General features: G+C 39.7%; 1 protein-coding gene across 2 annotated transcripts in view; it reads left to right on the forward strand.

Annotated features, from left to right (window-relative positions):
* Positions 1 to 16,696, forward strand: part of GRB10 (growth factor receptor bound protein 10) — a 108,452-nt gene that overhangs the window by 25,881 nt on the left and 65,875 nt on the right. The gene's annotated exons all lie outside the window — the stretch shown is intronic.

A 16,696-nucleotide genomic window follows, 5' to 3' on the forward strand; every position in this document is an offset into this window, starting at 1 on the left:
TTGTTTTCAATTGCAATGTAATCCAGTCTAAAACTTGCAGTAACCCAGGCAGTGTGTTGTGATATGCTTGAGTGCATAGAGCAGAGTTTATAAATTCAATTTTTCATTTGTTTTAGAATGGTACTGTTACATTACTTTCACCTATCTCGGGATGTGCAAATCCTGGAGAAGATCTATACAGGTGACTTCTGAAGCTATTTGTAAATATTCCCCCTTTAATCAAGGGATTTTTTTTAGGGGGGGAACACATGCTGTGTGGTTTGATTTCATGCTTTATAGTATGTGTTGCTGCTGCTTTTGAAGTCTGAACATTTATAGAAGAAATAGGTAATACTGTGTTTTGATGGTAAAATGCCAGCTTTGCAGCCTGACATTTTCCTGCTTCCTTTTCAGATCCTTTTTTTCCTCTATTAGTATTGTTGTACTGCAGAAAGATCCATACAGTGTCACCTGACATGTGGCTCTGTCTCAACCACTTCAAAACAAATGTCTGTATGCGATGGTCCAAATTAATTTAGGAAACAGCTGTCTTTGAAGAAAATTTTGCATAGGGAGTACTGTTTCTAAAGCAAGACTCAGTTAACGCATTTCCCAATACTTTCTGAAGTAAAGATCACTTATGCATCCACAAATTGTTTGGGATTTTTCTTCTATGTCAGCTGACTGACAGCAATCAAGTCCAGGATTTCTAAAATCTTTCTAATTTTGTTACTGAAGTAAGTATATAGTACATTATTAATCTTGATGCTGTTACGTTAGTGGTGCAGATTAAGAACTGAAATCTAAATGTCCAAAGGTGGCCTTTAATGCTGTGCTAGGCTGTGGCACTTCTGCCTTTTTGCAATGTTGGAGGGAAGCAATGGGCTTTACAGACATGATACCTGCTGCTTTGGTACCTTTTTGAAAATGGAAGTGACCATAAGCATGATATGGTGTCATGTTTTGTGTGTTCTGCCTGTCCAAGTGTGCACATCTACACTCTTTCATAGCATATGACATATACACTGTTATCCAAGAACTTGAAAGTACAAGTATTTTAAGAGCTGGCATATAGTCCAGTAACTGATTAATGAGTAGTACATAGAAAAGTAAAACACAAAGATCTTCAATGGGAGTTATGACATGGTCTGAACTAGCTCCCATGCAGTCACATTAGTCACATCATAAATAGGAAGACTAGATTATTAACATGAAATGGATTTTTAAGTTCTATGGCCGCTGTTTACTTTGGTTTTCTCTACTCTTACACAAAACTTTGTTATCCATTACTTTCTATTAAAGCTTTGCTGGCACTGACACTGGTTAAAAATGTAAGAGTAAACCTGTATCCGGAAGCAACTTGCAAGACCACTGCAAATTAATCTGGTGGTATGTCTTGATTATGTTGATGATAAAGATACTTGCAGCAGACTATGGCAATTTTTGCTTCCAGTTATGTACAATGTTGCTTGCTGACTTCAGCATACACCTATTATTAGATCTAAAGCTTTTGTTCCTGTGTTTCACATGAGCAGAAATTGTGGAAGGATTAGAAGTAGCTAAAATATTTAATGTGTTAGGTGTTCCCTGCCTTTTTCTCTTTAGTGTATTGTGTGTTAAACGCTGCAGCTGAACTTTGAGCAACCATACTTGTGTTACTTTATGTATGCACTTCCAATTCATACCTGACCACATTGCTCAGCGAGTGTAGCAGATCTGCCAGTTTCTGTTGAACATTAACTTATGGCCCTTTGCTTTTCACTGGGGGAGCTTTTGGTACAAGCCCTTGCAATTCTGAACCTGAACTGCTTTCCACAGCCTATAAAAATGGTGATTAGCTTCTTCTCAGGCATCTGAATCCCTTCAACATGAACTGGAAAAAGAGCATTCAAGTGGAGACTTGAGATAGCCCTGCCAACTGTCCCTGCCTGAATAAGCCCTTTCTTATGAAGGGTATTTCAAGTACATGTTTCCTGCTGAATCACTGTTTTTACACAAGCAGATGCTTTATAACTGTTCAGCTTTTTATTTCAAAAGAGTATCTTGCAAAGATTGGGAAGCAGAAGATACTTTTGTAAAGTGAGGAGTCTTTAGAATAGGACAGTTTCATGTGAAACACATGCACAAAGTTAGCACAGAGGAAACGGTATTTTTTCCTAGACATAGTTTAATAGCTGTTTATGTGTAGGTATGCTAATAAACTTGCTTACTTTAATAGTAAGTATTTTTATATCTAAGCCATTATTTAGTACTCACTTTTCAATGATTCTGCTAATTGGGCAAATTTTGTAAACATACTAAATGCAAACAGTGGGAACAGTGATGTCTTTCCTATATTCCCCATAAGTTACTTCATAAATTAAATGTCATAGGAAAGAACAAGCTTTGTCTTGCTGAGCAATACTAATATTGCAATACTAGCAATATTAACAATGCTAATATTGAAATAGTGATATCCACTGATGTAAAAGATGCTTCAGCTGCCTATTGAAAGTTATAGGAAGTTATCAACAGCCAGCCAAGATTTGGCATTTAATAACCAACAAGTCTAAATATTTCTGGAACAGTCCTTCCAGAAGTTGTAGTAAAGTCTCTAGGCTTGGAGAAGAAAAATTATGTGGCCTTTTCTGAAGAGGAAAAGGAAGAAGGTGAAGAAACAATCTAAACAACTGCTTACCATCTTTAAAAACACCAAGAGAAAGAGAAAGTGAGAGCATGCTTAGGATGGGACAGGTATTGTTATTTTTTGAAATTTTCCCCTTCAGGAATGGAGTGTGGAGATGAAGGAAACTGTAGCCCCCTCAAGCACATCTCACTTTGCAATACATTCAACAGTCACAAAATGTTTAAAATTTTGCAATGACAGGTTTCCTACAGTGTGTAGTGTGTAGCCTACAGCATTTGTACCCTGTCAGTAGTGAGGGGTAGTGTGGAGCAGAGCTGGGGACCATAGTGGTGATTTTAGTCAAAAGCCCTGCATTCACATGGAGATGCCATTTTGAGGCTTTTAGTAGAGGTGTTGGGCTTCAGCACTTGTTTTCCCTGTCCTGTCCCAAAGGATGCTGCTGGTTTTCGTCTCTCCCCAAGCACCCTGGCAGTGCAGCCTGTGTTCCTCTTGGCTGCTCTGCGTGATGCCACCAAATTTGACTTTGAATGTGTCTCAGTAGCAAGACAAATCTCATGGATTTCCCTGTGCTACTGAGGAAGAGTTTTGCTGTATGAATTATGGTGGCAAAATACACTATGCTACAGAAACTGTAAGCCCACAGAATTTGTTGACTCTTGGACTTCAGGAGGTTTAACCTGACAGCCATGCCACTGCTGTTTCTCTTCTCACTCCATACTTCTGGGATTTTCTTTGTTGAGACATGTTTTGGAGCTCATTTTTCCTGTTTGTTTTTCTAGAAAGCAGCAAATAGTGCCAACTCCAGTCCCAGATGTGAAGCTTATGGGCAATACTTTTTATTGGTACTTGACATGTACTTTTTGAGATTGCATTGGTACTTCTTATTCAGAATTTTGAAGCTGTGCATTAATGATATGCATTCTGTCACCTTGCCTTTTAGTGGAAGTATTAAACATGCAATTCTGGCACTTTCTTTATGTGTGTACTTGTGGGATGATTGTCAGTTTCTGTACAAATGTGTTTTGCCATGAGTCTATGATGAAAGATTTATCTTCCTTTTATTAATGCATTCACACACAGCCTTTCTTTCCTGAGCTCTTCTTGGACTTCATGCTTTTTGTCACTCCACTTCACAGACAGAGCTGAGCTGAACCTTATGGTACCTCTGGCTGCACAGCCAGGTGTCTCCAGCAGCGGAAAGGAAATGGTGATATGAGTTGTTTTAGCCAACAGCTGCCCTTTGTCAACAGCCAACTCAGCCTCTGGTCTTTCTTGGTTGGTCATGGTAGAAAATCCTGCCTGTCGTGAGACGGTGAATATGCTTTGGTTGTGGATTGGGTTGACATTAGTTTTCCTGCCTGTGTTTACAGACAACTTGCTCCCAGTGAAACTGGAGGGATCCAGGGCATCTGCCAACTTGCATCATACTGCAGCCAACTCTTGAGGTAGATGCTCTCTAGTACCTCACTGGCTAGTCACTAATACATTAACTTCTATAAAGACAGTAAATGAAAGCATGGTGAAAACTACCCTTCTAGCACACTGCCTGGATCCAAAAAATACAAGCCCATGTAAATACAGTCAGACTTTTGAATGAGCATGGTTGTAGATGAAGTATTACAATGCCTAAGATTTAGCCCAGAGAAATAATCTTGTGTAGCACTCTTTTTCTCCACCACTGTTGTTATTACTTGCTTTTAATATCTTTTCTTTTGTATCTGCCTCAGGATAGACATGGGAGGTTGAGGCGATGTTGTTATTCATTCCGTAGCTAAGGAGGAGTGTGTTTAGTAACAGCCAGTGCTACTTCTGAAATGCTTCACTTATGGGATCTGACTGGGATGAGTCGGTTATCTGGTGTATCAGAACTAACCCATGTTTTTGCAGAATCCAGCTGGTACTGAGTTGAAAATGCAGAGTGAAAAACAGATAGTCTTGTTTGTATTTCAGGGACGACACTGCCAGACATTCATGAATTCTCATGCTTTGTGTAAATGTTGTTGTCATTGTCCAGCCTTAGAAAAAAACCACCATTACTGCCAAAAAGATTTACACTGACTAATCTTTTGAAGAGAGTGGAGACCCTGCTTCCTGCCTAGCTCATTATAGTACCTTTGTCTTGTTTTGGAGAACACTTCCATTTATATTTGGTGATGAATCTTGTTAGTTACTAGGAGGGCACCCATCATAGCTGTGTAAAAGTTTAACTTCCCTCTTTAGATTAGTTCCCAAACCCTTGGGCTAACAGAACTCTGAAAAAAACCCAAACAAAACAACATGAAAAGAGAAGACAAAGTAAAGTGGTGTTTAGTACAGATGGTTTGAGAGATTTGCAGCAAGCTACAGGAAGAGAGAGAAACTGAGTTTAGCTGGAAGACGGTATATAATATAATGAAGATTGAATGAAATCAGTGAAATGAGAAGAAACAGATAAATTATTTAAACTGTTGCATGTTCAGAGAAAAATGTTTGCTGGCGACTGATGGATTTTCTTTTATTTTTATTGTATTTTTAAATTTTATTTTTATTTTTATTTTTCATGTATTGACTTTTTGTTATCAGCTTTGCAAATCATCACTTTTGGACATATTTAAAAATCTTGTGTTCCTCTGAAGTCATTCTGCGGCCTATGGGAAAATGGTAGTTGTTACCAGGTTTGCAATGACCTTGCTGTGATGGTTGCTGGGGCAGAGCTGTTGCATTGGGAGAGCAAGTGGAGCTGGATTGGGAAATTGGGTTCCTTGCTCAAGATAGTCCATGATCACCCACCCTCAGGGACTGAAGCTGTATGGGCTTATGGCATCTGAAATAGTGGTTTAGGTTTTTTTATGCTGAAGACAGAGGGATTGTCTTCACCTCTTTCAAGATTTGGGAGTTATCAAGGGGCAGAGGGGAGCAGATTCACAAGGTATGAATTTAGGGTAATTAGTCTTGTTATTGTTAAATTCTTGTCTAAAGCTTTGGGAGGTGAAGGTGTAAATTGGGCCTCTGAGTGGTGTGATTCTCTTGCTTCTTTACAGATATGTCTCAGAAAAAGAGGGCATTTAACTTTCCTCGCCCCTGACCTTTTACCGACTGGAATACAAGTTACTAGCATAAGCCTAAAGCGATGACTCTGTAAGAAACTCACCACTAATCGAATAATGAGAGACACTGCGAAATCAATCGTAAAATCAAACGTCCTTTTTAATTCACTCTTGTCTTTAATATTAAGGGACATACATTTCCCGCTGCCACTGAAGCAGAGCAAATCTACGTGTTGGAGCAGGCACATTTTTGCATCCTCTGGGTAATGCAAGAGGAAGCATAGGGATGCCCTCTCTCCTTGTCTGGGGGTTTGCACTCTTGGGCATCTCGTGGAAGACTGTCTTTCTGTGCTGCAGCTATCGAGGCACGCTCCGGGGGCTCCTGCTGAGGGGCTGGGATGCCAAGAGGCAGGTGCATGAGCGCATTGGTCTGTTGGGAGTGTCTGCTCTGTTAGCGGGAGGCAAACATTCACATCGAGTATTTGTTTACCTTTGGCACGCTTTCCCAGAGGTATGTCAGCTCAACGAGGTGATGTCATCGGCGGCATAAATATTTTTGGTGCTGGTGCGACTACCCCGGTGGTGTTGGGGCAGCTGGCTGCCTGCCCAACGAGCGCCTGTCTGCTGGCAGCCTGATGCAACAGCCTTGCTGGTGGCTTCTTGGGAGGGACAGCACCTTGCACTGGCTGAGAGAGGGCTCCTGGAGGGAAGCAGCCTGGCAAGCCCTTCATGGGTATGATGTTGTTTCAGGCATTTCGTTTCTCGGGCTTGAGCTCATGGGTCTGACACTTCAATTGAAAATGGTGTGCTTGGAAAAATTCAGATATCAGAGGCAAAACAGTGTCTCAATATCCACTCGTGATGAGATGTTTTTCCCAGGTACCAGAGCTGAGCTTATTTCTTGTGCACTTATCTCATGTGTTCTGTGAAAAAATAAGTAGAATATCCTATGCGTAGTGCACTCTCTCCTCTGTAAATGTATTTGCTTAGCAAATTGCATCATTCCTGTTGTTAAAGCAGCCAAATGCAATATATTTCACTAGTTTTTTAATCATTTTATATACTTATTTATCTCCTATCCATGGTATGGGGACACTCATGGTCTCGAGTCTTTCTCTGCCTCCCAGGTGGCTTATTTCTTCCATTTGAGTTAATAGTCCATAACTGAACTCAGAGTTCTGAAATACCCTCTTCTAATTTAATCAATACAAGTTAACTGTAAGATCTTGGATTAGCTCATATGTTTTCTGGCATAACTTTATTGCTTTTATGTTTTTTTTTTTGTAATCTGACTAAATTTGTACTGTTAACATGTTAGAGCAGAAGGAAGGAAATTAATATTATGAACATAGGGTCTTTTGATGGCTTCTGGATGACATATTTAACGTGGCTCAGTTGAATTCTGGCCTGTGCCACTCCACCCTCTTCCTACACGTTCTTGAGGTTTGCATATTCCCTGTTAGGGGTAATATTTTAAGTGTATTTAGCTTTATGTAAGAAGCTTTTGAACCTGTCAGTGAGGGTGTTATAGCCAAATGTCAAAACATGGCTGTGGGCACTTAAAATAGTCTCAGTACTAATGAGCTTTCCAGCTAGGAAAGTTGATTTATTATGTAGCCTGGCTTTTAATCATGCCATAACAATGGCAGTTGTTCAGTAAAAACAGTGTCTCTGCAGCATCTGAATATTAACTTCAAATTCTGACACCTTAACCAAAATCAAATTCTAAATTTCAAAGGCAATTTGACATGTAAAGGGGAAGGGTATAGTTAGAGATGGAAACAATCTGCATACTCACTATACCGTCTGCTATGAAATACACTTCCGAAAATATTCTTTCAAGAAGTATCTCTAATTTTTGAGATAAAAGTACAATGTCACTACACAAGGACAGCTTTAATGGAGAGAGTATCTGATTACACAGAAAGCTCTAGGGCCTTAATCTGGTTTCATGACTGTTGTGTTCAAGTCTGAAATAAATCTATTCTGCTTATTCGGACATTTAAAAGTATCATCTATCAGTAGATCAGAAATTGATTTTCATTTATCTGCAGTGCACATTTGAAATCACTGTGACTGTTGAGGAGAGGCTATTTTATTTTTTAAATCTCTCTACTTTGGTAAAAGAAGACAGATTTATCAAGAGCAGAGTGTTAACTGTACATCCTCTGCTTTCTGAAGACGATAGGGGAAAATGGACCCCATTTTCTATGAAACTAATTTCCAAGTGTGTGGTGGCAGTGGTGTGGTGAAGTACAGGCAGTTATAATGCCAGAAACTGCTCCTTAAATTGAGATTGGCTGGACTGCAGCTTCACAAGAAAGCTTTTAACAGCCTTAGTTCACCGGTATATTTAACATTTTTGGAATCAGATTTTTTTTTTCAGAAGGAGATCCATTTAACCAGATGAAGCCCTGAGTTACTGCCACACCCCCATTTAAAGCACACTGAACTGATTTTTGTACTATCTCTGACCAGCCATGCACCTTTGATATCTCTTGTGATGGCAGGTAATTTCTAATAGCTGACACAATATAGCCCTCTTGTCTGCAAACAATTCTGAGAGACGTGTATTCGAGTTTTGTATTTTTTTTTCCTCTGACCTTCAAGGTTGTATTTTTGGTCTCTCTCAGAGTAGTGAGAGGGTGGAAAACAGTTTCCTTCCGTTGTTTGTCTTAAACTTTGGTTTCTGTCTCTTCTTTCCAGTGCCTCAGGTAGAGAAAAAGTATAAGGTAACTTACCTTTTCATGACTTTCGTCTTCTAAGCAGAGCTTTTATCATCTTAGAAATGAATACAAAAATTCACTTTGTTCATCTTTTAAAAAATAAAAATAATTAAAAAAATAAGCAAGCAATGTCTAGATCTGTAACATTTCCAGGGGTAAGAAATAGAACGAGTGTGAGGTAAGACTTGTTTGCAAGAGTGAAATGGGGCATATTTGTGATACAGCAGTTCTCTCGGCAAAGACTTCTGTTGCTTTAGGATTCCAAACGATTCAACAACTTTGTGCTCCTCCTTTTCAGTTGTTAGCTGGTCTTAATCAGAGGAAGAATTATAAATGCTAAACAAAAGTTGGCCTTGTGCTTAAAAATTGAATGGATTTTAAAAGTTGGCTGACACTATTATAATAAATTTAAGTTAAGCAGTCCAAACAAGTATAGAGTTAGTTTAAGGGTTTAATATCCTTTTCTGCATATTAAAACAATTTTCAGGAGCTTACACACTAGAAAAATGGGATTGTCACAAAAAGATGTAATACATCGTACAGCTGAGAGGAAAATGCCCAGTTCAAGTTATAGCTTAAACATGATCTTTCTTAGAAATGCCTTTTCTAATCTGTTTATGAGATTGGTTCAGCTAGATGACTGGGAAGTTGAGGACTGCAGATTTTAAGATTTTTCCAGCATGGGAACATATCTCCTTCAGTTGAGACAAACAAGTTGCACTGGAATGCACTCATGGTCTATATCAGCAAGTATAGCTTAACTTAGTTATGTCAAAAAGAATATATACTATGGTATATCTGAAAATAAATGAATGTCATTAAAAATACTTGGCTAAGAAATTACAGTGGTTTTGGGTGAATGTGAAAGTAGGCTTTCTTAGTGGCAAAGTTCTGTTTATTTAAGTATCAACATGATTTTTTATGTTTAAAAAATGATTAAAACTTCATGAACGAAGTCAGACTTCAGATAGCAAGAAGAGCGTAAAATGGCACAGGCTTCAACTACAGCAGCTTTATGGTTCTTTCTTTAAGCTCTACTACTCTGCAGAGTGTACTGCCTGTATTTTCAGCCAGTCCTGGCTCAAAGAAGGTGATTTGAACGTGAAAGACTTTGTACTGACTGGCAGCTTTATTGATAGCAAGATCCTTATTGGAGGAATGGTTCATTTTTCACTCATTTCGGAAGTTGTGTGGAGTAGCAAACATCCAAAGTCTGTGCTGTGGGGTTGCACAGACTCTTACACACATATGCAAATGAGTGGTTGCAAACTCTAGCAGTTAATGAGTGCAGCAGCAGACCTGGCTCCCCTGTGTTAACCATCTATAGCTCAGGCATGTGTAAGCTGCTCAGAATAATTGATGAAACCGGACTGCAGAAATCGTTGCAGGACACTACGAAGTGTCTGTTTCTTTACATGACCACACCGAAGCAGCCATGGGCTCTTCACAACCCCCTCCGAGCAGAAGCTAGGAAATACTTTTGGGGGTTGGCCCCTGTGCCTGTGGGGAGCAGGGCAAAGAGTTAGAAGCACGTGTTCAACAAATTAGCTGTTAGATAGAACAAAACAAATCACTGTAGATGTCTACCTACATTTTCCCCATTGGCAAAATGAGGACACTGCTATTGAAAAACTTCTGTCAAATATGTAGTTGAGATCTGCTCAGTAGTGTGCATGCTATTTTTGAGATGAAGTCCTACTTTGTTCATGGTATTAAGTGAGCCAGTTCTGATGAGATGAAATCAAGACTGAAATGTGAACGTATGTGAGATTGTATCCTAATACATAGGGTAAACCATAGGGTATTTTTTGACATGGTGGGTAGCCTTTCTGTAGATTAACTTATTTGCATGCCACGTGGAAGTGGCACATGGAAACGGGGACAAATGATGCAGCTTCTAAGTACATAAACGTGCTTTGATTGGTGGTGCATTATTCTTGACTCACAGTAGGGAGGAGGTCATTGAATTAAGCTGAAGGGTAGCTGTAGCTTTTTCTTTGTGCACCTGGGGGTTGAAATTAAAGTTTGGAACAGTGATCAGACTTGCCAGTTGACAATGAAACGTTTACTAAAAACAAAAAAAGAAAGGTATTAAATGTGGGATGACGAGATAAGGAAAAACCACTTGAGGCATAAAGCATAGTGAAAAGCCATGTAGTTTCTTTAAGACGGTTTTAGCGTGTAGCTGAAATGAAACTACTGAAAGAGATCTAATTTGTTTTCATTACTGTAGGAGCCGAGATGTCTACTAATACAGTATTTATGTTTGTGGTAATATCTTTCCACCATTGTGTATCTCTATAAACCTACTGTTTAAGAAAACGACCAAACAAAGCAAAACAAAAAAACCTCTCAACCCTTCCTCGGTATGGCAATAGTGCGGAGCTGTTTGGACCAGGATACATGTCTCCTGCTGTGTTAAGCTGGTGAAATACAAAACAGAGAGATCTCTTTCTGAAGAGCAAGTTTAGAGATGAATCTGGCAGACTGTTGGCTCCAAGGCAAATTGAGACTATCAGAGAAATTTGTTGAAGGCCTGGCTGGGGTGAATGCCTCCTTTCTTACAGTGAGGGTGTTTGAGCAAGAAGAGTTGGTGATCTCGGTGCTGATGACTTTGCCCTGAAAAAAGATGTCCTTTCAAGTAGGCTGTTCTCAGACCATTTACATTCCCCAGGGTCTGGTGTCTCCCAGGGGTTTGGTGGTACAGCTGTGCTGGCACACTTCCTAATGTACTTGTAATAGCAAAAAAACACTTTCTCTGAAGGAAGTTTATTCTGGTTTGACAAATAAAATTAAATGCAGCAATAAAAGCATTCTTAGACACTTATACTGAACTAGAAATACAGATATTTTAAAAGGAAAAACAGTAGAAATGTGGAGTCATCTCTACTGAACTGGTTGTGTGCAACCTTTCCTTGTATTTCAGGCAAATGTGCAGACGTACACAAAGTGAGGGCCTGAATTCAAGAGGTTAACACTGAATGTGTATGTGTCTCAGCTCCAGCCTGATTTTTGTGCCTTACAAACACAGAGGAAGGCTCAGCCCCCACCAATAAATCTGACACAAAAGAGATAGAGAAGAAGGGCTTTTGCACTATTAAGTTTTTGGTTTCAAATCTGGGAGGTGGAAGAGAGATTTTTAGTGCCATGGGTTAAATAGCTTTTAAATAGACTTGGAAGAAACGTAACGGTTAATCTATCCCCAAAACTTTTATGGATATAGTTTTACTAGTATAGGTTTGTAATCCCTTTGCCATGTTTTTTAGTTGTAATGATTCCTGGAAAAATGCTGCTGTTCAGCATACCTCACTTTATTCACTGACCTGATATAACCAATGCATGCATTCTTCACAGGTTAATGAATGTCTACCTAAAAAACCTTGGTCAAAATACTTGACATGTCTCATGCAGGCATCTAGATTACTTCTAAATGCATTTTATTGGGAAAGTGGAAAGACAGTCTTCTAGTGAATCCTCAGTTTTGGAGGGGCCAACAGACAGACTGCCTAATGAGGGCAGAACTGAGGGGTGTTGCTGACTGAGTGGACACTATAGATGTTAATAGGGTAGAAAAGAACGTAAGAAGCTCTAAATGAAATGGTGCCCTACTGTGCTGAAAGAGGAAGACAGTAAGAATCTGAAATCCATTTGATTGAAGTACAGCAGAAGGTGTTATTCTTCAGCAAGATAATGCTCAAAATTAGTTCATCACGAGTTGTAAGGAAGCCCATGTGGGATGTCCACTTTGGAGGACTGTGAGGTATAGAGGAAACTTTGAGTGGTTTCTAGTGCTTTACGTAGATCAGAAGCTCTTAGTGCAGGTCTTTCCAGCTCTCAGACCATATGTTGGTGTTTTGTTCACTTTATGGTGAAAGTATGTATAGGTACATAAACACATCAGAAAACAGAAAGACCCTTCATTTATTTTTTACTCCTAAAGATTAAAAATACTTTTAGGTAACTGTACATTCTGATGTTATACTACATCCGCCTTTGCTTGTGCTTTAAGTTGTAAATTTGTCAAATAGGGAAACAAAGTCTGTGCTCGTTTGTTTGTTTTTCTAGTCAGGTGGTCCTCAGGTTCATCTAAGAAAAGATTGAGGAACATCAGTGAAAATATGTTGTCATACCAAAGAAAATGCTTTTGAATTTTTTAAAGAGGAGTAAAATAGCAAAAGCTAATATTGTAGTGTTGCATTATTTATGGTGCTTATAGCGTTGAAAAAATCTTGCAGTGTTAAGACTGTCCTAAAATGAACTGGAATGGTACATTTCTTTTACTCTTTTTCTCTGATTTCTTATTTTGTCTATAAAGCAGATATAGCAAGCTTGGGATTTGTTTTAAGATCACATAATAAGAGCAGGGGAGAAAACCTCTCAACTTGCATAGCTTAATAGAATAAGCAAAATCTGTAGAAAAACAACTCTGTTGTAATTTGATGTCAGTTCTGCACTAAAATCTTTTATTACAGTGCAGCACTGTAACAATAAGCCTCAGTCATTACTGTCTTTCAACTTACCTGACTGTGATAAGCAGTACAGTATTTGTTTCTGCCTTTATGTCAACATTGTGCTGCAAGTAGTTCATGACAGCACTTCAGCGTGGCAAGCTGTGTCATGTGAGGATACTTGAGAAATGCATCCTTTCAAGGCAGCTGACATTCTTGCATTGAGGTTGAAGAAGGTTGCAGCACTTTTCTTAAAGCCAAGAAGCTTCAAGAGGAAGATCAATCTGAATTTACTACTTTTTCCACGTCTCTTTGTGCCTATTAAAAAGGACAAGCTGCTGCCAAGCTAGTTATATTTTCAGCTAAATAAAGCCAGAGTTAAATGGGACAAACCACCTAAATAAAAAAAAAGTCAAAATATAGCATGAGATGTAGCTAAATTTGGAGTTCTTAACAGCAAGCAGCTGCTTAAGTAATTAAAGTGTATAAGGTGCTACTGACCAAAGCAATTAGTATGTAATTTCATTAATGGTATTAGGATTGCAGTAACAATATTTAAGTCTTTCTGTCCAAATCAAGATTGCAGGCAATTTGTGACATGCACAAGATGAGGTTAGAAGCAGTGAGATGTTACAGTATGTTACAGCACCACTGTCTGAGAGGATTTGTAACTGCGCAAGAACATGTCTTACACTGGCTGTATCTTGTTAACGCTCCTAATTGACATACGTTGTTCTCGAGTTTTCATATACATACGCTTCTAAAATTTATATGCTAGGATGTTTTTAAGTTTATATATAAAACAAGGCTTCATGGGGGCTGCTAGTTTTTTGTTTATCTTTGCAATTAATTTGTGAGTTTGCTGCTGTTCAAGAGCAAAAGAGAATTATTCTTTTTTTGTATGTTTTTGTGGTTTGGCTTTTAAGTGGTTCAAAAATCCTGGAGAGCTCAGGCGTAGTAAAATATTCCAAGTCCCTCTGAATTTGAAAGTGCTGCAGATGACAGGTTTCTAACTTACAAGGTCTGCAACTCAAAGACAAGTGGGTGATGGGCCCAGCAACTACAGTTAGGTAACTTCATTCCTTCAAGAATAACTATAAATATTCTTCAGAAGATGACAATGAGTTTTAGAGACTAGTTAGAAAAAATATGTATCAGAGGGTGAATATGCAATATACTAAAGTCATTTCCAAAGCTAGAGTAGCATCACTGACAAATCATTCAGTCAGGGAACCGAAGCTGGGAAAGCTTGCTGCTGGGACACCCGTGGGTATTACTACCACAGTGGCTAACCTGGAGCTGCTGACACTGTTAAAAAGCCATCGAGAGAAATCCTTCAGAGCCTTGAGGCTTTACAGCAACACTTTTGGCCTACCTTAAGCTCTGTCCTGTTGACGCATTACCTCTTTCTAGGTCTAAGGCTTTCTAGGTCTGTAAATATGTGGGCGTGCTTTTGGCAGAGGAAGCCAATCTTCGCTGCTTTTCTGGGCTGTATTTCAGATGTGAAACAGAGCCAGGTGAGCAGGTTGTCTCACCCCTTGTGAACACTGACCCTGCGCCCAGAGGTTTTTGGGGCGTCATTCCTAAGAGGAGTGGTGGAGGTGACTTAAGGCAGCGCAGTGCAGGACACTGGTGCCCTGCAAGCTCTTTTGAGCATGCCAGTGACATCCTTGTCACGTGGGGTGAAGGAAATGGAGATGGCCTTGTAAGAAGCAATGGTCTGTTAACAGACATGGGGGAAAGTATCTTGTGTTCTGCTTCCAGCCTTGTTATATGGGTGTGCAAGGAGGTGAATCTAGACAGGGAATTGGGCTCCCTGAACACCGACTAGATGGAGAAGAGCAGCGGGCAAAATCACAGGGCACACTGTGTACCTGAAGCGGGAATGCACACAACTTGTAAAATCAGGCACATGGGTCTCAGAAGGAAAACTGGCATAATGGACAAGTTGGTTTTGGCTCACACCAATATGTGAGGAGTCTTCTGTGTAGCACACCTTCAGCTTTTGCCTCTGGGTAAGCCTGATCTTGACTGATTTTCACCAGTGCAGCGGGATATTAAATCACAAAGGACCAGGCTTTGAGTAGCTGAAAGAAAAGGAAACTTTGTTTGATGAATTCAGAAGAAATATTAGCACGTTTCTGGTTTTCTTAGGCCTAGATAAATTTAGGCTGATTTTCAATGAAGATTTGAATGGTAAATTGACATTACTTGTTCTTTTGTATTGTTGCTGGTCTCAGGATTGTCGTTGGTAGTTTTGATTGGGGTTGGATTTTTCGTTTTGTTGGGTTTTTGTTTTGTTGGGGGTTTTTTTGTGTGTGTTTAAAAAAAACCCATGTTGGCTAGCAGGAGTTCTTGGAGTCAGTGTATGGCAGAGGGAAGCGTCACAGAGATTTTATAAATGACTGTTTTTCGCATCAGCGGTGTGCGGTACAGACACCTTCAGTGGTGGCTCCACACCGCCATTTGGGATGAGACTGCAGCAATATGCTTTGCCATCTGGGGATCCGTGAGGAAGGACTGTGGCGTTCCCTTCTCATGCAGTGGAGGTTTGCGCTGTGTTACAGCAGTAATTCCTCACAATTTATCCACCCTTTGCTGATGGGGCCAGGGGAGATCTCCTTATTCGGTGCCCAAAAGGACTGTGTGATTTTTGGAAATAACCACTCGGCTTGCCTGAAGGGAGAGCCTAAAATAGACAGCCAATTCAGAGAAAGCATATCTGTCTGCATATGAAATCAAATGCATGCCCGAAAACACTGTTCCTTTAGTGGGGCAAAGAAATGTATGGGAAGCTTATATCGGTGCTGCACAGGCACCAAGAGGACATCTGGTGGCAGCTGCCTTCATCTGTGAAGCAGAGCTAAGGTAGGCAAGCGTGCTCATCGTTATTTGTCAGATGCCAGGTTTAAAAGTCCCAAGTCAGAGGCAATTTCTAATGTTCTATAAGTAAATTTATTTTAATCCTCAACAGGCTCTTAGAGAAGCATTTTTTGATGCAGTATTGCAATATCAAACAACTCTCCCCCAGTTCAGTCTCTTGTAGCTAATTTACTCAAATGATGATTGGAGTTAATAGGAAACTATTAAAGCTACTGATATAAAGAAATCAAAATTACCCTGGCATTAAAGCATTTTACTTTTTCGTATGACTTTGTTTCTGTTAACTCAACTCTGACAAAGAAGTACCTTAAATATGAAATATTCCTGTTGCCTGCTTTGCAAGTCCATCGGTCACAGCTAGGTAACTATTATGTGCTGAAAATGCAATCTTTAATTAACTTGGAGGAATAGCTGATTCATTAATTGCTGTGTGCAACTTTTGGAACTTGTATTACATCCTCAAACATGCTTTCTAAGCCAGCAATAAACCTGTTCAAAGCAAATTTTAAAACTCGTGGTTTAAACTTGGTAGGAGTAAAGGTTAGCTCGGGTATCAAGTGATGAGAGACACACCTAATTTAATAACAATAACAACGAGAACAACTAATAATAATAATATTAATAATAATAATGCTTCAGCACCAGCTCTGCAGACACATCACTTCCTGAAGAGAAATGCTAATGGACTTTTTGGGTTAATCCAACCACTTTTTACTTGAAAGCTGTATTTAAGTTGTGGAGTGGCTGTGAAATAAAACCCCCAATGCAAGAAGCCTGGGAGTTGCTGGCTGCCAGGTGGGGATTTCCCCAAACAGGTGGGCGATGCTCTTGCTGAGCAGTCGCCAGCACTGGCGCTGGAGCAGACACACATTACTGGCATTGGCTGGAGCGACCCAGAAGCACGTTAGGAAGTTACGCACGATGTTTCCCGGAGCAGGGATAAGGCTTGGACTTTCTTGGCAGGATAGGAGGGACTAATCCGTGCAGTGGTACTTATACTGATTTGTA

This window comes from Manacus vitellinus, unplaced genomic scaffold (assembly GCF_001715985.3).
Source record: "Manacus vitellinus isolate BGI_N305 unplaced genomic scaffold, ASM171598v3 scaffold_17_pilon, whole genome shotgun sequence".
Classification (NCBI taxonomy): Eukaryota; Metazoa; Chordata; class Aves; order Passeriformes; family Pipridae; genus Manacus; species Manacus vitellinus.